General features: G+C 39.2%; 1 long non-coding RNA gene across 1 annotated transcript; it reads right to left on the bottom strand.

The window, feature by feature from the left end:
- Positions 1-3,262: 3,262 nt before the first annotated feature.
- Positions 3,263-7,473, bottom strand: LOC139158351 (uncharacterized). Its single transcript, XR_011557682.1, has 3 exons — positions 7,426-7,473; positions 7,038-7,128; positions 3,263-3,291 (listed from the first exon to the last, which is right to left on the bottom strand). It is a non-coding gene; the product is annotated as an uncharacterized lncRNA (long non-coding RNA).
- Positions 7,474-21,489: the final 14,016 nt, after the last annotated feature.

The raw sequence follows: 21,489 nt of genomic DNA on the forward strand, positions 1-21,489 counted from the left end.
GCTCTGGGTATGTTTTTCCTACTGCAGTAAATGAGTTTGAATGTGTATAATTTTAGAAGAGCTGGGCGTGCGTGTGTGTGTGTAGATAATCAGGATGGGGGGAATGCAGTGGGGTAGCGAAAATGGAGCTCCACCCCAAAACACCCAATTTGCACTGAAAGACATTGAAACAGAATGCATGAGCCATGCGCACAGTGTGGTAGTAAAAATTTTGGTAGCCCATCACAGGAAACACAATATTTTAAAAACATATTAACTTTTAAGTCTTAAGTCTAAAACACTTTGTGTGGGAAGAACAGACAAGATACTATAGTAACATCTGTCCAGCTAGTCATGTCTCTTCTTGATTGGACATGTTATAATATCATGGGATCTCAACAGAAAACAATGTACCAACTGAATATGGTTTAACTGTTTTTAGTTAGTAGATGTTGTGTGCCATTATTACTCAGACTGCAAATGCTCACACCACTCTTCTTTAATAAACTTTATTCATAGCAATTCTTTCCAAATTAACAAACATAATCTCAACTCTAGCTAACTTTGTTAGCTCCCGACAACATGACATTCCAATATAAGGTGTCTGATTTAATTGCTCCAGAAGCTGTGCCCAAACTACATCATTACTATCCCAGATAGATAACATTCCACATACATTACAAACACTGGCAACTCACCCCAAAGTCCAGAGAAGCTCACAGCTTTTCAGATAAGAATTCTTTCAGAGCTACAAGCCATGATTTCTGAGAAACTTCATCAGAGCACTCCATAAAGATAGCCTCCATAAAGAATAGTTGCACTTCACAAAGCATTTATCCAGACTCCCACTCTTATATACCTCTAGTGACAAATCAGCAACTCTAGAGTTACACACAGTACAGATCACTTCCTTTTTCCATACAGTTTCTGCTGTCTGCTCTGGCGTCTTCTAAATGTAGGGTCTGTTGTGGTTGGCTCTGGGCCAACTCCTGCAGCTGGGGATTTGGATGTAGATTTATGGGAATCCTCGGTTTATCAGAGACCTGTTTGATTGCCAGCTGAATCGGGCAGTGAAACTGGCTCACAGTCAGAGGCAGACAGAGGCAGACAGGGGGAGAGGACACAGACAGGGAGATGGGTGCAGCCAGCCCACCAGTCACTTCTCCAATTAGGGAGTCATTAGACTCTGAAGGGGATGCTGTTATGGAGGACCCCATTTTGGATCTCCGTGTGCGCAGGATTATGGCACGTAGGGAGCAGTTACACAGGCATCAAAGGAGATAAGAGATGACAGTTGTTCAAGAGGTAATTAAGCTAATGAGTTCATGATAAATAAGGTAGATTGGGACTGTTGGGGCATGGATGTTTATCTGTTTGAAGAGAGAGAGAGAGTTTCTGGAAGAAAATTAAAACAGCAAAAAGGGTTTGCTGTTTGTTCAAGGACTCTGGGGAACTTTGCATATCTCAAAGTCAAAGAGCTTTGAGGATTTTTCAGCATGTGAGCAGTGCTGTACTGCAGGTCACTGAAGCTGACTTGTAGATCTGAAGGTCAGCGGTTCAAATCTCATCACCGGCTCAAGGTTGACTCAGCCTTCCATCCTTCGGAGGTGGGGGCAATAGCCTAGCTCTGTTAAAAAAGTGCTATTGCTAACATGTTGTAAGCCGCCCTGAGTCTAAGGAGAAGGGCAGCATAAAAATCGAATGAATGAATGAATGAATGAATGAATAAATGAATGAATGAATGAATGAATGAATGAATGAATGAATGAATGAATAACTGCATCATTGATTCTTTTGTTTTGGCATGCTCCAGCATCAAAGGACTTTTGGGTGAGAGTAATTTGACTCCTCTGGAGGAATGTTTCTGCAAATCTGTCTATAAACTCAATTTATTACTCATGGTTGACTCAGCATTCCATCCTTCCGAGGTGGGTAAAATGAGGAGCCAGATTGTGGGGGTAATATGCTGACTCTGTTAAAAAGTGCTATTACTAACATGTTGTAAGCCTCCCTGAGTCTAAGAAGAAGGGTGGAATAAAAATCGAATAAATAATAAAATAAAATAAAATAAAATAAAATATCTAGTTCCTGGTTCTTGTTCATCATCATCCGACATTATCAAAGTTGATCTAGGTTCACTCACAACAGTAGAGGGGAATGACTCACTAAGTAATATTTTCCCCTGTCCACTGACACCTTATGTTTCTGCTTCGCTGCTATGAGACTGCCATGAACTGGGGGGAGGTGAATGGGAAACAAAAGTAAATGTTATATCTCCTTGAGTTGCAACCTCAAGGACACCCAGCTGGAAGAAAGAGGGGCCACATATCAAATTGCACTTGGACTGACAATTATGAAAATATCTTGCCTGAATCCAATTGGTCACACTGTGGTAGACAATGAGAGATGGTTAAGGAAGAAAAAGTAGAACTTGGGGGTGGTGGTTTGGCATGCAATTTTCAGTTCTGGTTTTGTAATGCTGCAATATATTTATTCTCTAAGAAAGATGTATCTTTCCTGTCAAATAGAGCCAAGGATCATTTTTATTTAGAGGTTCAAGCTATGGGCAATTTGATACCCCCCTTTTAAACCATTGTATTTTCTTTTTTTCTTTTAGTCTTTCTTTAAATCTGGATGGGTTTTGATAAATAATTCTTTTGTCTTGGAAAACAGTCAGATGACTGCAGTGACTGGAAGACTGAGAGAAAAGACAGGAGGATTGCCAAGTGGGATCGGTATTTCATTCAACGGATGGATTCCAATGATTCACTCAGTCTTCACTTGAATACAATTCAACAGCAAAAAAGGTATATATTTGTGAAACCAATATATTTTTCAAAAACAATGCTGTAAAATGATACCACAAGAAACAGAATTATTTCGATGCATACTCTAATAGGAAAAATCCTATTCTTCTTTTTATCATCTGAAAAATCAACTTATTTCTTGATCCTTACCATAGTCATTGTTTAGACTATCCAGAGAATGTACCCAGTGAAATTAGCATGAACCTCTATTCATACCTGTGGGATTTTGTAGATACCCAGCATAGTTGAAACATGATTAAAGAGGACAGAATCAGTTCCTTCAAGCAGGGCCAATGGATGCTTTTGCCTTCCACATCTGTAATTTGGGATATTCTCATTCCCCGTGGAGAGAAAATCCAACATGGACTCGTATGTCATTCTTCCATTGAAAAAGTTATCATAGATGTTGTAGCCCAGGGTAATGTTTGGTAACAGTCTTGGGTTCTGATTGATCTCACGAATGGCGAAAAAGAAGGGCAGGACATGCCACCAGGTCCGATATTCACTGCAAGTTATGAAATATTAATAGGCCTCAGTTTGGAGTTTCATCTAAGTTTCTAAATTCTTTTTGGTCCCATTCCTGGGAATTTCTAACTCATCAGTTGCATTTCTATCTTATGACTACATCTGAGATGGTTAAGACATCCAGAAGCTGAAGTCCGTGGATGTGTGGAAGAATCAATCATTCTATAAGGTGCAAAGAAATTTGCATGGTCTTGTGAAAGACCAGCGGTGGGCTATGAGCTAGAATGCTAAATTGCACTCACCACCGCGGCTCATAAGTTCTTGCAGGACCAGTGCAATTTTGTTGCTGCACCTGTGGAGGTATGTATTGCGCACGGAGCCGCAGGTAAAACCTCACCGAAACACGGGCACAATTTTGCGACCTCCACAGGTGCAACAGGAAAATTGCACTGATCCTGCAAGAACCTACAAGCCATGGTGGTGAGCGCAATTTAGCATTCCAGCTTGTAGCCCACCGCTAAAAAAGACAGAATCTCATTCTCACCAAATTGCAATTTTAGAGTTATTGCCTGCATAAGTGGAGAACTTTAATTGACATGCCAGTTTTTCCCCCCCAGAGATGTTCCATCAAATTTTATAAATCCAATTAAATAAATAAGTTTTGAAATAGAAGAATTTGGGCTGCCTTTTTTGAAAGAGTTGGCTAGAAACTGAGTAACTACGGATAGAATTCTGTTAGGGCTTTTAAAAAAAATTATCTCTCTTTATCTCTTGGTTGTGTGTTTAGCATTTATTGCTTAATTAAAAACTACATTATTTTTTAATCATTTATTTACAAGGCCTGTCAGGACTCATGTACATTCCTAAATGTTCCTATCAGAAGGGAAAGTCTCATTTACCCACAAAGCATGTTCTTGCCAAAAGGCACATGAGGAACCTTTTCTTTAGGGATTTTTTCTGAATGGTGTCTTAGACCTATTGCCCTCAGATGTGAAATGCGACCCTTATTGGCTTGCACATTTAGCTCTGTCCTGTAGGTCATTTTCTACATTAAAAAATCTCTTCAATGTTTCCCCCTCATTTAAGTTGCCAATTTTGCTCTATACCATAAACCACAAAGTTCCCCAGTGGACTGCACCAAGTTTCCTTTTTAATAAATATGTATCTTATCTCCATATAAGGAAAACTTTTTTAAAAAAAGAAAAGATGGAGGATAGATCATCCTAGAGAAGGACAATCTGTGTGGTTTTGAAGAGCCAACAATGAATTGATGGCCTTTAGTAACCTTATTATCATTAATTATTTATTTGTTTGTTTGTTTATTTGACTGGTATGTCACCCTTCTCCATGGACTCGGGGCGGCTCACAACACATAAAAAACCAGTTTTTAATATGCTGTTCACTTTGACATTTTTCTGATACGTTATAGTAACATAATGTTTCTAACTTTTGTGTATCAGTCAGCAAAATTCAGAAGGCACTCTGTAAGAATAAATTATTTGGACAAAGCCTGCATTTATATATTTGCATTGTTAGTTATTATCTTTGGCCTACTATTTAGTCAATTGGCATTGCACTTTTTACTGCTAAATATTCCTTTGGAATTGAATAAAATTTACCATTTAACTGTTTCTTCTTTTCAAATTATAAATGTTAAAGAATACTATCCTATATTATTTGGTTACTTTAGAACACTAGATGGCAATTTTTGTTTCTCTCACTATTAATATACATGTAGATTAGTTATCAATTATCATAATCACTTAGTATTGCAATGTCTTTGCAATTCTGGGATCATATTTGTTTCAATTATTTAGTAAAGTGTCTTCATACTCTGATGATCAGTATGAGATCATATCATTTTCATTTTTAATATTAATTAATGAGCGGATTTGCATTTTAGTTGATTAGTTAATGAAGTTGGTGAAGTGATTGACAATTGACATAAAACATAGGTAATATTGTAAAACCAGGATTGCACAGCACGAAATTCTCCCTGTCAAGTCAGGAATACATTTCTACCTCGAGGAATATAAAAAGATTACTTCCCCAAAATGACCTTTTCTTAGGGACACTTGCAACTGCGATGGAACTTTCATATTGTCAGGACATTGGAACACCCATGGCCACCCTCCCTCTAAAATTTAGAGTAGTAGATGCTTGGAACAAACTTCCAGCAGAAGTTGTTGGTAAATCCAAAGTAACTGAATTTAAACTTGCCTGGGATAAACATATATCCATCCATGGTATCCTTCTGCACCGGTTGGAGGGGTTGGGGGTGGGAGGCACTGTTCTCCAGTGGTTCTCCTCCTACCTCTCTGGCCAGTCGCAGTCGGTGTTAGTGGGGGGTCAGAGGTCGGCTCCGAGGTCTCTACCTTGTGGGGTGCCTCAGGGGTCGGTCCTCTCTCCCTTGCTATTTAACATCTACATGAAACCGCTGGATGAGATCATCCAAGGACATGGGGTGAGGTATCATCAATATGCCGATGATACCCAGCTTTACATCTCCACCCCATGCCCAGTCAACGAAGCGGTGGAAGTGATGTGCCGGTGCCTGGAGGCTGTTGGGGCCTGGATGGGTGTCAACAGACTCAAACTCAAACCGGACAAGACGGAGTGGCTGTGGGTTTTGCCTCCCAAGGACAATCCCATCTGTCCGTCCATTACCCTGGGGGGGGGGGAATTACTGACCCCCTCAGAGAGGGTCCGCAACTTGGGCATCCTCCTCGATCCACAGCTCACATTAGAAAACCATCTCTCAGCTGTGGCGAGGGGGTCGTTTGCCCAGGTTCACCTGGTGCACCAGTTGCGGCCCTATCTGGACCGGGACTCATTGCTCACAGTCACTCATGCCCTCATCACCTTGAGGTTCGACTACTGTAATGCTCTCTACATGGGGCTACCTTTGAAAAGTGTTCGGAAACTTCAGATCGTGCAGAATGCAGCTGCGAGAGCAGTCATGGGCTTACCTAGGTATGCCCATGTTCCACCATCACTCCGCAGTCTGCATTGGCTGCCGATCAGTTTCCGGTCACAATTCAAAGTGTTGGTTATGACCTTTAAAGCCCTTCATGGCATCGGACCAGAATATCTCCGAGACCGCCTCCTGCTGCACGAATCCCAGCGACCGATTAGGTCCCACAGAGTGGGCCTTCTCCGGGTCCCGTCAACTAAACAATGTCGGTTGGCGGGCCCCAGGGGAAGAGCCTTCTCTGTGGCGGCACCGGCTCTCTGGAACCAACTCCCCCCGGAGATTAGAACTGCCCCTACTCTTCCTGCCTTCCGTAAACTCCTTAAGACCCACCTTTGCCATCAGGCATGGGGAAATTAAACATCTCCCCTGGGCACGTTTAATTTATACATGGTATGCTTGTGTGTGTGTCTGTTAGTATATGGGGTTTTTTAAATCTTTAAATATTTTAATTAATTGGATTATTATGATTTGTTTCATTTGTTGTGAGCCGCCCCAAGTCTTCGGAGAGGGGCGGCATACAAATCCAAATAATAAATAAATAAATAAAATAAAATACAAGAAATAGTATAAGGGCAGACTCGATGGACCATGAGTCTTTTTCTGCCATCAATCTTCTATGTTTCTATGTTTCTAAATTCTAACTTTAAAAACATGGATGATGTGCATAGAGTAGGAAAATCATTTTTTCTTAAAAGAAATAAGGAGGAAAACTGCGACATGACCAACAACAGTAAAGAACCAGGAAATGTGACTCTCTCTCTGATAAAAAGAAGACAGCGGAAAAAATAAAATTAAACACCAGAGTTAAATACCTTGAATATCTGTGGAAGGGACTCTTGATGAAACGATATTGTGCATAATTTCGTGTTGATGCTGATACTATTCCATTTATCAGGAAATCTCCTGGTTTGTAGAAATTGAAAAAGAAGTTCTCTTTTAACATACTGAATTTACAATTCCTCATTAACTTCATACAAGGAAAATAGGACATAAGAAGCAGCAACAGCCGCAACATTCGACACATCATGAGGAGATCTGCTGCTGTAGTTCTCTTACACGGCTGCCACTTTCTTTGTTCTCAGAGTTGCCTTATGGAGAAGCACAATTCTCTTTCCCAACAGCACAGCCACACTAACTCTAACAAGAGAGATTAAATGCAGTCTGGTACATTAAAAGTACAGTATTAAATGTCAGTCTTACATAGTCTGGCCTATAGGATTCTGATCCTATGGTCACCACAGAGCTGAGGGTATTTTGAAACTTTGGTTAACACGAAGTGTTGTGGAGTATTTATCATGTTTGCTTGGTTGGGAAAGTATAAGCATTCTTTGCCTTGGTTACCGAGATACCTGGGAAGGCAGGTGGAGGGACAGCTCATAGGCCTCTGTGGAAATAAAATAAATCACCATAATTTTAATAATTATAACAGGAAAGGGACTCTCAGTGGATTTCATCTCTAAAAGTGCAACTGGAGAAAAAGTTTTGTGACCAGAGTCATAATTCCAGTTGAAGAGATTAATAATCCCATCAAGGGACCAATTCTAGAAAATTTATCTTTTACTCACCAAATGTCTTCTTGAGATACTAAAAGAGATAACAAGTTAAGAAAACGGACTAGGTTGCCAATAGGATGTTTTAAATTGTTTCCCACCCTGTCTGCAGGTACCTACCTAGGTTCATGTCAGATGCCCCAAAACGATCACATCCAAGTGATAATATATCTTTTTGATACCAGTCATATTCATGTCTACAGTCAGCATGGACATCTGCCCCATTTCCAGAAGTGATGATACGTAGCACAGAATCCCTTAGTGGGGGACTTCTTTTGACTCAGTGGACAAATAGAAAGCTTGTGAAGGCCATTACAAAATGGTTGCTTTGGAAGACATGAGCAGCTAGATATGTGGCTTTATCTCCAGGAATAGTAATATTACATTGTCTTACTATCTTACTGTGACAGAATCATGCCCCAAGAATATTAATTTCACTCTCACCTCACAAGTATTTTGATTTTGTAGACAAACCTCCTACCACTGACCCCATCCCATTGGGTTCACAGCCCCTGACTATCATAGAAAAGGAAGTGAAAAAGAACAGAAAAAAGCCTGGAAAAGCATCAGGCCCAGACAAGATAACTCATTGCTTAAAAGTCTATGCTGACCAATTGGCCCCATCTTCACCCAAATCTTCAACAAATCACTAGAGATATACCATGTTCCTTCTTGCTTCAAACACTCCATTATCATCCCAGTGCTGAAGAAGCCCTCCATCAGGGAACTGAATGACTACAGACCAATTGCTCTAACAGCTGCAGTTATGAAAACCTTTAAAAGGCTAGTGATGTGCCATTTGAAAACCATCATGGATCTGCTGTTAGACCCCCTGCAATTTGCATATTAAGGAAATAGATCTACAGAGGATGCTCTTAATATAGCTCTGCACTACATCCTACAACATCTTGAATTTCCAAAGATCTATGTAAGGATCCTCTTTGTAGACTTTAGTTCAGCATTCAATTCTAGACATTCTTCTGACTAAACTAAACCAGCTAGCAGCACCTGAACACAGCTGTAAGTGGATCATAACCTTCCTAACAGGCAGGAAGTGGCAGGTGAAGCTAGGCAAAATCACATCATACACCCAGTGGTGGGCCTCAGCCTAAATGGTGGGGAACACCATTCCGGTGGCGGCCATGTCGCGTGTAGGTTCTTGTAGGGCCGGGAATTGTACCCTGCTCCTGCATACACCTGTACAATTAGGACAGACCCCCCCTCAAAAGCTGTGTACTCTCTCCATTTCTCTTCTCTCTATATACCAATGGCTGCATCTATTAAACTACTAACATAACAGTGATCGGACTAACTTGAGACAATGATGAATCCGCATTCTTTCGGCACCAAGTCAGAAAGCTCAAACTGCCCAAGGAACTGCTGATACAGTTCTGCAGAGGAATTATTGAGTCCATCATCTATAACTATTTGGTTTGGTTCTGCAACCCAACAAAACAGACACAGACTTCAGAGGATAATTAGAACTCAGAAAAAAAACAATTGCTATCAACCTGTCTTCCATTGAGGACCTGTACACTGTACGAGTCAAAAAGAGGGCTGTGAAAGTATTTACAAACACCTCACACCCTGGACACAAATTGCTTCAACTCCTACCCTCAAAATGACACTATATATTATGGTTTACTCACATCCGGCTCCTTTGGTCACAGCTTTGAATGAACTGGGTCCGTCTGGGTATTATAGGCCAGTGTGTTTATCAGAGGAATCTGATAGTAAGAATGAGGGAGAATTAGGGCCTCCAGAGGCTGCAGAATCTGCAGCTGTGGTAATGTCAGAGTCAGATGAGGAGGGGGATATTATGGACTCCATATAAGACATGAGAGTAAGAAGAATGCGAGGGAGACAAGAGTATTTCTGCCAGTATAGCTCTAGGTGTAGCTTGTCATCACAGATAGAATAAAAGGGGAGAAGAATAGGAAGTTCGTTGCAGAAAGTTCAGCAATCCTTTATGGAGAGAGAGAGAACTAGTAGCCGAAGTGTTTTCTCCCATTAAATCTTTTCTGCAATTTGTAAACCTAGCCTTGAAAGACATCTGTGAGTACCTATTCAAACCAAGAATTAATGACTTGAATTTATATAGATTTTGGAGAGTAGGAGCAGGTTTCAAAAATGTTAGCAAGGCTGTAGTACTATTATTATTCTCATCCTTCCTATTACCTATTTCCTTTCCTATTTATGACTATAACTTTGTTGCATGTACAATTTATATTGCTTTTTGCCCCCCATGAGCCTCCACACTTGTCCTGTAATTATCTGCATCCAAAACTGGCTGCATGGGGACTCCTAGGAGGGTTGGGGCAGGGTGAGGAGGGCCAGCCAGAAGTGGGATTTGGGGGTTCTCCAAACTGTACAGAATTTTAGCTAGAGGTTCTCCCAAATCCCTCAAACATCTAGCAGCCCACATATGGTGGGGAGATTATTCAGGGGAGAATTAAGAATGAAAGGGAGAGAGGCACCCTCAGGTTTCTCTCTCTCTCTCTCTCTCTATCTTACACACACACACACACACAAAAGAACTTTGTAGAGTAACTAACTGGAACAAAGGAAGCCCTAAGAGTGTGTATGTGTTTTTGTGTGTGTGTGTGTATGTGTGATAGGTGGGTGGATAGATAGATAGATAGATAGATAGATAGATAGATAGATAGATAGATAGATAGATAGATAGATAGATAGATAGATAGAGGGGGTGGACCAAAAATGGAAACAATTGACTTTTTGGCATCATAATGTTTGAATATTTAAGGAAATTGCTTATAACCTTCTAGAAATGGCAGACCTCTCAGACTTTCAAAGAGACCAAATTGTTGGTGCTTGAATGGCAGGCGCTAGAGTAACAGAAAGTACCCGAATGTTTGGCGTTTCAAGAGGTAATGTCTCAAAAGTAATGACTGCTTTTGAAAGAGAAGGGAAAACGTCTTCAGCCAAGCACAGGTCTGGTCAAAAGTTGAAGTTGTCTGAGAGAGACCGTCGGACTCTAAAGCGAATTGTTAGAGCGGATCTCAAGACCACAGCTCCTAAAATTACCGCAGAGCTCAATAGATACATACAGAACCCAGTTTCCACAAAAACTGTTCGAAGGGATCTTCACAAATCTGGATTCCACGGAAGAGCTGCAAGGTGTTTCCATTTCTTTCTCCACCCCCTGTAAATAGATAGAGACATTGCACACCTGAACAATTAGTACAATTTTGCCCCCATGCCATCACTCTGCTAAAAAACTAATTCCCACAACAATCAAACTATTTATTAAGGCTATACAGTACTATTATTATTCTCCTCCTTCCTATAACCTATTTTCTTTTCTACTTATGACTATAACTTTGTTGCTTGTATCTTTATGATTTACATTGTTTTATTTAGTGTCTTAGTATGATTTATGTCGATTATTTATTTACTATCCTATGAATAAGCGTTGTATCTTATGATTTATGGTGAATGTACTTATGAGGAATATGTTTATGGTTTATCACTTTTATCTTTTATGTACACTGAGAGCTTATGCACCGAGGACAAATTCCTTGTGTGTCTAATCACACTTGGCCAATAAAGAATCCTATCCTATGCTATCCTATGCTATGCTACCCTATGCTATCCTATCTTATCCTATCTTATGGTATATCTGACAAGCAAAGTCAATGGAGAAGCCAGATTCACTTAACAACTGAGTTACTAATTTAACCACTGTAGTGATTCGCTTAAAAACTGTGGCAAGAAGCGTCATAAAATGGAGCAAAACTTAACAAATGACTCACTTAGCAATACAAATGTTGGCCTCAATTGTGGTCATAAGTTGAGGACTACAGGTATTAGTTCTTCGTATATGGATCCTGCATTGGCTACTGACTGCTTTCTAGATACAATTTAAAATTCTGGCTTTAACCTATAAAACTCTTTATGGCTTGGCAATCAGAACAAATACAACTGATCAGATCAAAGAGAGAGAAATTGTTACTGGTGTCTGTGATGTTTGGGTACTTGAAGAATGAAAGCTCTGCTTTGGGTGGCAAAATAAATTTTGTTGAATACCACCCAGTAAGAGATCAGGTTATTTGACAAATTTGATGCTGCCACCAGTAGAGGTCAGATTTGCTCCTTCTGTGCTGATGTTACAGAAGCTACTAAAACCAGAGTTCTTTCAAAGAGCTTACCATAGTATCATCAACATCTATTTTACTCGTTGTTTTTATGGAAGTTTGCGCTGTAAGTGTTTTACTGGGTTTTAATATTCTGTGTAAAGTTGCCAAGAGTCTTTGGGTTGTAATACTAATAATAATACTAATACCAATACTACTAGTGTTAATAATAAGTGGTTGAAAATAAGCAAGCAAAACTACTGTGGGACTTCCAACTTCAGATTGACTGAATTTTGAAACATAATATACCAGACATCATGATTGTGGAGAAAAAGAAAGTATGGATCATTGACATCGCAATCCCAGGAGACAGCAGAATTGAGGAGAAGCCGCTAGAGAAATTTGCGAAATACGAAGATCTGAAAATAGAGCTGCAACGACTCTGGCATAACCCAGTGAAAGTGGTCCCAGTGGTCCTTTGAAAACATCAGAATTGACAAAATCTCCACCTGTCAATTTCAAAAGGCTGCTTTAATGGGATTTGGCACAGATAATTTGCCGCTACATCACTCAGTCCTAGGTGACAAAATACAAAATCTGGCATAGTAATCTCATTTGCTGTGTTGTATTGTTGAAATAATAATAATGCAGAATTGGAAGGTACCTTGGAGATCTTCTAGTCTAATGCCCATCTCTCTTCTGCTGTCACTTGGGGAAGGATGAGCCCCCAAGTCAGGAAACCTCTCCCCACTTTCAAACAGAGCAACCACCTCTTCCAACTGGACTATTCTGAACTGGCTCTTCCTGCTTCCAAGCAGCTTTCCCAACTTGGTGTTTCTCTATAAACAGCCTGAGCAGGATGAATGCTGTAGCCCTACCAACACTTGGCAAAAAGCCAAAGCCAAAAGCTTTACCTTCTACACAGTGAAGGCCTGCTACCGGAACAGTATGATGATCCATCTCGGTAGCGATTTTGGGAATGCGTGTGCAGCTTTCAATCCTGGGCCTAGAAAGTTTAGAACTAAGACGCCATAAACAAGATCTAAGTATTGCCCACAAGATCATATGCTGCAACGTCCTGCCTGTCGGCGACTACTTCAGCTTCAACCACAACAACACAAGAGCACACAACAGATTTAAACTTAATATTAACCGCTCCAAACTTGACTGTAAAAAATATGACTTCAGTAACCGAGTTGTCGAAGCGTGGAACTCATTACCGGACTCCATAGTGTCATCCCCAAACCCCCAACACTTTACACTTAGATTATCTACGGTTGACCTATCCAGATTCCTAAGAGGTCAGGAATGGGCGAGTACAAGTGCACCAGAGTGCCTTCCGTCCCCTGTCCTATTGCTCTCCTATATCTCCTATACCTTTCCTCTATTCCTATATCTCTTCTTCTGTTCTTTCATTGATATATTCTATTCCTATATCTTCTTTTCTATTATTTCTTAGATATATTTTACTATGAGTATATCCTCTATAACCTTCATCATGTATTTTACTATGTGTATAATGATATATACCCACTAAAACCCTCATTGTGTATTGGACAAAACAAACAAACAAACAAACAAACAAACAAATAAATAAATAAATAAGCAAGCAAAATCTTGTGTTGACTGGTGCCACTTGGCAAGGCAGGGAAGCCAAAAGCTTTTTCCTTCTACCCAGTGAAGGCCTGCTACCGGAACAGTAAGGTGCTCCATCCCGGTAGCGATTTTGGGAATGTGTGTGCAGCTGCATGCTCCTGACACACAAATGCACATGCAGAGCAAGCAAAATTTCACGTAAAGATGCTCATGGAAGTAAGATTTCAGCAACTTTGGGTATTTTTTTTTGCTTTTGCACATGCTCGGAATCAAAAATATTGGCGAAAATTGCCAAAATCTCATTTGTGAAAGCATCTTCACATGTGACTTTGCTTGCTGTGCATGCACAGAAGCAAAATCTTGTGCCAACTGGTGCCCGCGTGCCGACGAAGGCATGGGAGGGCACATAGGTAGCCCCAAAGGTGGCAAGCTTTCCCTCCTTCCACCCTTTCCTGGGTCAGTGAACTCTTCAGACTTTCAGTGACATGATAGCAGTGTTCCAATATTTCAGGGATTGTAACAAAGAAGAAAGAGTCAAACTATACTCCAAAACACCTGAGGGTTGAACAAGAGGCAATGGGTAGAAACTAATCAAGGAGAGAAGCAACTTAGAACTAAGGAGAATTTTTCTGATAGAACAATTAATCAGTGGAACAGCTTACCTCCAGAAGTTGTAAATGCTCCACCACTGGAAATTTTAAAGAAGAGGTTGGATAGCCATTTGTCTGAAATGGCACAGAGTTTTTTCCCTGAGCAGAGGACTGGACTAGAAGACCTCCAAGATCCCTTCAAACTCTGTAATTCTTTATTTTCTATATTCTATATGAAAGATGAGAAGAATTAATGGCAAATAACGCAATTACAATAGGAATGAGAGCATCTTAGTGGCTCATTAGGTCCCACAGAGTTGGCCTTCTCCAGGTGCAATTGGCCAGACAATGTCGTCTGGTGGGACCTAGGGGAACAGCCTTCTCTGTGGTGGCCCCAGCCCTTTGGAAGAAACTCCCTCTGGAGATATATACCGCCCCTTCCCTGTTGGTCTTTCACAAAGCTTTGAAGACCTATCACTGCCAGTGAGCGTGGGAGCTGTGAGTGTTGAGATTGGCTCCAGCCGATGCTGTGAGTGATTGGATTGGATGAATGTGAACGATTGTGTTGCGATAGATGGAGCTTTTAGAAAATTTTTAGCTTTGTAGTATTTTTTAAATTAGATTTCTATACATTGTATTGCATTATATTATTATGTTGTATGCCGCCCTGAGTTGGTTGAGAAGGGTGGCACAGAATTCTAAATCAATCAATCAATCAATCAATCAATCAATCAATCAATCAATCAGTCAATATGAAAGAAGGTTCTTAGGCTTCCAGATCAAGCCTAAATACAGATAGTCCTTGACTTATGACCACAATTGAGCCCAAGATTTATGTTGTTAATTGAGACATTTGTTAAATGAATGTTGCCCCATTTTATGATTTTTCTTGCCACCGTTATTAAGTGAATCACTGCAGTTGATAGACTAATAACCTGGTTGCTAACTGAATCTGGCTTCCCCATTGATTTTGCTTGTCAGAAGGTTGCAAAAAGTGATCACGTGACCCAATTGTCAAATGTCCAAATTTTGATCCCATGATTAAGGGAATGGTGCAAAGGCCATAACCATGAAAAATGGTTATAAGTCACATTTTTTTTCAATGCCGTTGTAACTTTGGTCACTAAATGAACTGTTGTAAGTCAAGGACTACCTGTGATTAAATTAAGTTGGAGTTTAAAGAAGCTGTCCCATAGGCTATGGACTGCCTCTGTGTACAAAATAAAAAGAGAAATGTACCAGGAAGCCTTCAGAATCACTTTCATGATATTTTTGCTATCATGCTCTTTGGGCCTAGTTTTCCAACTTCCAAACTTTAAAAGCCCTATGCCCTGGTGGTCTCTCATTCAAGTACAAGGTAGTGGGTAGCCGTGGTGGCCTTTCCATTGCATATGGCTCATATATAATGACAAACACAATCAGATATAGTGAGAATTTTAATACTCATTAATTATAGCAGATTATTTCTGTTTCAAATAGCAAACTAGAGCAAGAAACCCATATTGCCGTCAAGAATAGGCATGTTAATAAAGGTAGCTACAAAGCATATCTCTGCTAACAATCAACTAATATAGTATAGTATACTGCATTGTAACCACTGTGCTCAACCAAAACCCACCAATAGGTTGCCTAAACACCATTATACAACAATGGCAAGCCGAAAGAGACTAGGACAATTAAGGTTGACCTTTTGACAGAATTACACACAAGAACCAGCAGTTCACACACCAGTGCCCCTTAAGCTCTCACCAAGGACCAGTCCCCTATAAAATTACCTCTCTGGACCCCATTTTCCCTGTAAAAAATCCTTCTGCTTTGGGGAATAAACAAATCTCCTGTCCTCACAGTATGCCTGGGTTTTGTTTCGATTGGTTCCTACACAGCCCTGCCTCATGTTGCAACCCCAGGTTAATTATTTGACAAAAGGAAGGATGCATTACTCACATCAGATTGTGACAGGCTTCAGATGATGTTGCTGACAAACTTGGAAAGTTCCATTGGCTGGATATAGGGCTGATCCTATATTTTAGGAGTGGCTTGACAAATCCCAAAAAGCTATTCCACCTTTAGAAGATACTAGGGTTTTCTCAAGCTGGTGCAGCCAGACAGTAATGGGTTTCTCTTATCTTTTGTACAGGTACAAGAACAGGAGTGCACAGGTGTGGGCATGGACACTGCACATGTGCAATGCTTCTGTGCATGCACAGAGTATTTTTGATATGTCCAGGTAGGTGGGTGGAGCCTCCCACTGCCACTGCCACTACAAGTTCGTCCAAACCAGTGTGAACTGCTAGCAACCCACCACTGGAGCCAGAGACAGAAAGACTTGGCTTTAGTTTTGTTCCATTGAGGTAGTTTAATTATTCTAAAAAAAAAATTTAATTAAAGTACAACTCTTTACTTTTAATCATATTGCTAACTCTATGGCTGTGCCTGTTTCCAAGTTATTTGCTTTGTGTTCCTTAATGGAAAGTTGTGCAATTGCTAGAATTTACACTTAGTAGTCTCCCTCATCCAATCTATGAAAGTCCATCTGTTCTGTTAAGTCTACTGTATGTTTGTATTCTTGTATTCTTAGCTTCATATTTTCCTATCTTGAAAGCCTTTAAGTCTTTCCCATTTCCCCAGATCATCAGCTCTTGCAGCAAAACAAGTCCATTTGCATTTGAAAATCTCTTTTTATTTTTTTCTATGTACTTGTAGGATGGGCTTTTCTCTCCATTCCTATCCTTTCCTTGTGCAGCTGTTTGGTGAAACTCTACACTTTTTTTCCCCACTGTAGAATTGTTGTGGTGGCTTCTTTGCAGATGCTGGTAGGAATCTCCTCCTTTCCCCCTGTTTTGGCTCAGACCCAGCAGGTGATTGCTGTTAAATTGCACTCCTTTGAATTAAAGGCATTTTCTCAGTCTAGTAGACTTGCAGATTTAACTTCCTTTTTATCTACACACAGGCTGGGTTTGTGGTTTATGGTGAGAGGCATTTGCCAATTAGGACCAATTTAAAATTCTTTGCCAGATGTCACTGAAGCTTTGGATTGGGGAAGGAAGGAAAAGTGCCCACTCATTCTGGGGCAGTTCCACTGAAGAGGAATTGACAACTAGTATTTTGGTTTAATGTTCAAGAATTACCTTATTTGTACAACTTACTTCCTGTGGATTGCTTAGATTATGGAAGATGCAGAGGGTTACATGGTGTAATGATTGAAGTTTCTATTGGCTTTAGCTGGCTATTTAATGATATAGATACCATTATACAGATCTTAATAAAGAGAGATCACTTGAGATGAAGAGTTTCAGTAGCCTTTCCGATTTATTTAGTTTCCTTCTGGGTATGTTGTGATTACACTATGACTTGGAATGTGGGCAGGGTAACTTAGAGAGTGGAGAAAAGTATAAAGATGCAAGTTCATGACTGTCTCTTCCATGAAGCTCAGCTTATGCTAATTCTGCAAGCAGCACTAAAATATACAAGCAATGTATGAAGCAGATTGAGACTGGAGTTTCATGATAGGGCTGTGGATCAGTTTATCAAATAGTCTGAAGCTTACATTAGGCTATCAAGGGAGGGTGAAGCCTTAATATACAATCCATAATTGTGGATTGTTTCTTTTTTCAATATATTTTATTAATTTTCTTAAAATAGACAAGACTGACAAACATACATTTAACATAGAAATGGGGTTGTATCTTCCCCGCTTATTCTAGAAGTAAAATTTCAATACAGAAAAAAGAATACATTCAAAAAATACTTAAATTCAACTTATTACTTTAAATGAAAAGAAGAAATTTGTTTTACCTTATATAGTAAATCTTCATACGTAAACTAATTCTAACGTAACTCTTAAATCATATCCCTACTAATACAATTCTCTTTTTTTTTTACTTTTAGTATTTCTTCTTATTTATCCATATATACACTTTGTTCCATATCTCATAAAATTCTGTTTCCTCTTGATCTTTTAACCGTCTTCTCATCATATCCATTTCAGCGCAGTCTAATATTTTCTTAATAAGTTATTTATTATTTATTTATTTAGATTTGTATGCCGCCCCTCTCCGCAGACTCCCTCTTCTTTGGGCATAATTGTGGATTGTTAATGTTTATCTAATCTTAGTCATAGTCTAGTATGTAATCAGAACCCAGGTGAATAGCTATTGGCTCCCAGTGTTGGAGCATTCACAACTTGAAAATACATTTTTCTCAATCCTTTGACATAGTTGTGGGTGTCTATTTTGGCGGTTTTTGTCAAAAAGACAAACAGAGCACTGTGTCATTTTACCACAAACTCTGCAAATCGTTTTCTGTAAAAGACAAGCAGAACTTGTGCTCCAACAGCCCGGCATTTTTTCATCAGATGAATCCTCTTGCCTAGCCATTCCTTTGCCTCCATCCAACTCTAGTATGATTCACACTATACCCGTTCTGGTTTGCTGCTGCTATCTCTGGGATACTTATTCAAAACAGAACAAAAAAATGGCGGGAAGGGACCTTGGTGGCTTTTTAGATTAGATTTATTGATTAGATTTATTGGATTTATATGCCGCCCCTCTCTGCAAACTCGGGGCGGCTCACAACAAGGTAAAAACAATACATAATAACAAATCCAATACCCACCAATCCATTTACAATTTTAAGCTAAAAGAAATTCATAAAAAACAACCCCAGAATATTAAAAAACAAGAACACAATCAATCTAACACCAAAACAACATGAGCAAGGGGGAGATGTTTCAGTTCCCCCATGCCTGATGGCAGAGGTGGGTTTTAAGGAGTTTGCGAAAGGCAAGGAGGGTGGGGGCAATCCTAATCTCAGGGGGAGCTGGTTCCAGAGGGTCGGAGCCGCCACAGAGAAAGCTCTTGCCCTGGGTCCCACCAGACGACATTGTTTAGTCAACGGGACCCAGAGAAGGCCAACTCTGTGGGACCGAACCGGTCGCTGGGATTCGTTTTTAGTTCTTACAGATTAACGTATTTGGAAGGGACCTTGTAGGTCATCTAATCCAACTCCCTGCTCAAGCAGGAGACCTTACACCATTTCTGACAAATGGCAATCCAGTCTCTTCTTCAAAGTCTGAAAGGATGAAGCTCCCTCCCACAACATTTGAAGGAAGCTGTTCCATGGATTAATTGTTCTCACTGACAGAAAATTTCTCCTTATTTCTAGGTTGTTTCTCCCCTTGGTTAGTTTCCACCCATTCTTTCTTGTCTTGCGTTCAGGTGCTTTGGAGAACAGGTTGACTCTTTCTTCTTTGTGGCAGCCCCTCCAATACTGCTATCAAGCCACCCCTAGTCCTTCTTTTCTCTAGACTAGACAAATCCATTTCCTGCAACTGTTCCTCATATGTTTTAGCCTCCATTCCCATAATTTTCTGAGAAGGGTGGCATACAAATCTAATTACTACTACTACTACTACTACTACTACTACTACTACTACTAATAATAATAATAATAATAATAATAATAATAATAATCACATTTGTTGCTCTTCTCTGCACTATTGAGTTCTGTCCCATTTTATGACCTTTCTTGCCTGAGTTTTAAGTGAATTACTCCAGTTGCAAAAAGCAATCACATGGATTTGTGGCACAGAAATGGTCACAAGTATGAACCAGCTGCCAAGCATTGAATTTTTATCACATGATCATGGGGATGTTGGAAAGGCCATAACTGAGAAAAACGGTCATAGGTCATTTTTTAAATTGCCATTGTATCAATAGCCCTTAGACTTATATACCGCTTCATAGTGGTTTTACAACCCTCTCTAAGTGCTTTTACAGAGTCAGCACATTGCCCCCAACAATCTGGATCCCCATTTTACCCACTTTGGAAGAATGGAAGGCTGAGTTCAACCTTGAGCCTGGTGAGATTTGATCTGCCAAACTGCAGAAGTAACCTGCAGTACTGCATTCTAACCACTATGCCACCACAGTTCTTTAAACGGTCACTAAACAAGCTGTTGTTGAGCCAAGCATCACCTGTACAGAAGTACAGAATGCAAGTACAGTTATTTAATTGGTACATAATGCAAGTGCAGCCCTTTAATGCAAAAAGAATATTAAGACTCCAGGAAAAGTGCAGAGAAGACCAACAAAGATGATTAGAGGACTGGAGGCTAAAACATATGAAGAACGGTTTCAGGAATTGGGCATGGCTAGTTTAAAAAGAAGGACAAGGGGAGACATGATAGCACTGTTCCCATATCTCAGGAGTTGCCACAAAGAAGAAGGAGTCAAACTATTCTCCAAAGCACCTGAGGGTAGAACAAGAAGTAATGGGTGGAAGCTGAACAAGGAGAGAAGCAGCTTAGAACTAAGGAGAAATTGCTTGACAGTCAGAACAGAATCAGTGGAACAGCTTGCCTCCAGAAATGGTGAATGCTTCAACACTGGAAGTTTTTAAGCCGATGTTGTATAACCATCTGTCTGAAGTAGTGTAGGGTTTCCTGCCTAAACAGGGCGTTGGACTAGAAGACCTGCAAGGTCCCTTCCAACTCTGTTATTTATTTGTTTATTTTTATTTTTATTTTTATTTTTATTTTTATTTTTATTTTTATTTTTATTTTTATTTTTATTTTTATTTTTATTTTTATTTTTATTTTTATTTTTATTTTTATTTTTATTTTTATTTTTATTTTTATTTTTATTTTTATTTTTATTTTTATTTTTATTTTTATTTTTATTTTTATTTTTATTTTTATTTTTATTTTTATTTTTATTTTTATTTTTATTTTTATTTTTATTTTTATTTTTATTTTTATTTTTATTTTTATTTTTATTTTTATTTTTATTTTTATTTTTATTTTTATTTTTATTTTTATTTTTATTTTTATTTTTATTTTTATTTTTATTTTTATTTTTATTTTTATTTTTATTTTTATTTTTATTTTTATTTTTATTTTTAATTTTTATTTTTATTTTTATTTTTATTTTTATTTTTATTTTTATTTTTATTTTTTTTATTTTTATTTTTTTTTATATTTTATTGTTATTATTATTATGAATGGATTGATGGATTTCTATGCTGCCTTTCTGAGATGTTGAGAATCTAGAAAGAGTGCAAAGAAGAGCAACAAAGATGATTAGGGGACTGGAGGCTAAAACATATGAAGAATGGTTGCAGGAACTGGGTATGTCTAGTTTAATGAAAGGAAGAACCAGGGGAGACATGATAGCAGTATTCCACTATCTCAGAGGTTGCCACAAAGAAGAGGGGGTCAAGCTATTCTCCAAAGCACCTGAGAGCAGAACAAGAAGCAATGGGTGGAAATAATCAAGGAGGGAAGCAACTTAAAACTAAGGAGAATTTTCCTGACAGTTAGAACAATTTATCTTGCCTCCAGAAGCTGTGAATGCTCCTACACTGGACATTTTAAGGTAGATGTTAGATAACCATTTGTCTAAAGTAGTGTAGTGTTTCCTGCCTAAATGGGGTGGT

Source organism: Erythrolamprus reginae, chromosome 2, assembly GCF_031021105.1.
Source record: "Erythrolamprus reginae isolate rEryReg1 chromosome 2, rEryReg1.hap1, whole genome shotgun sequence".
Lineage (NCBI taxonomy): Eukaryota > Metazoa > Chordata > Lepidosauria > Squamata > Dipsadidae > Erythrolamprus > Erythrolamprus reginae.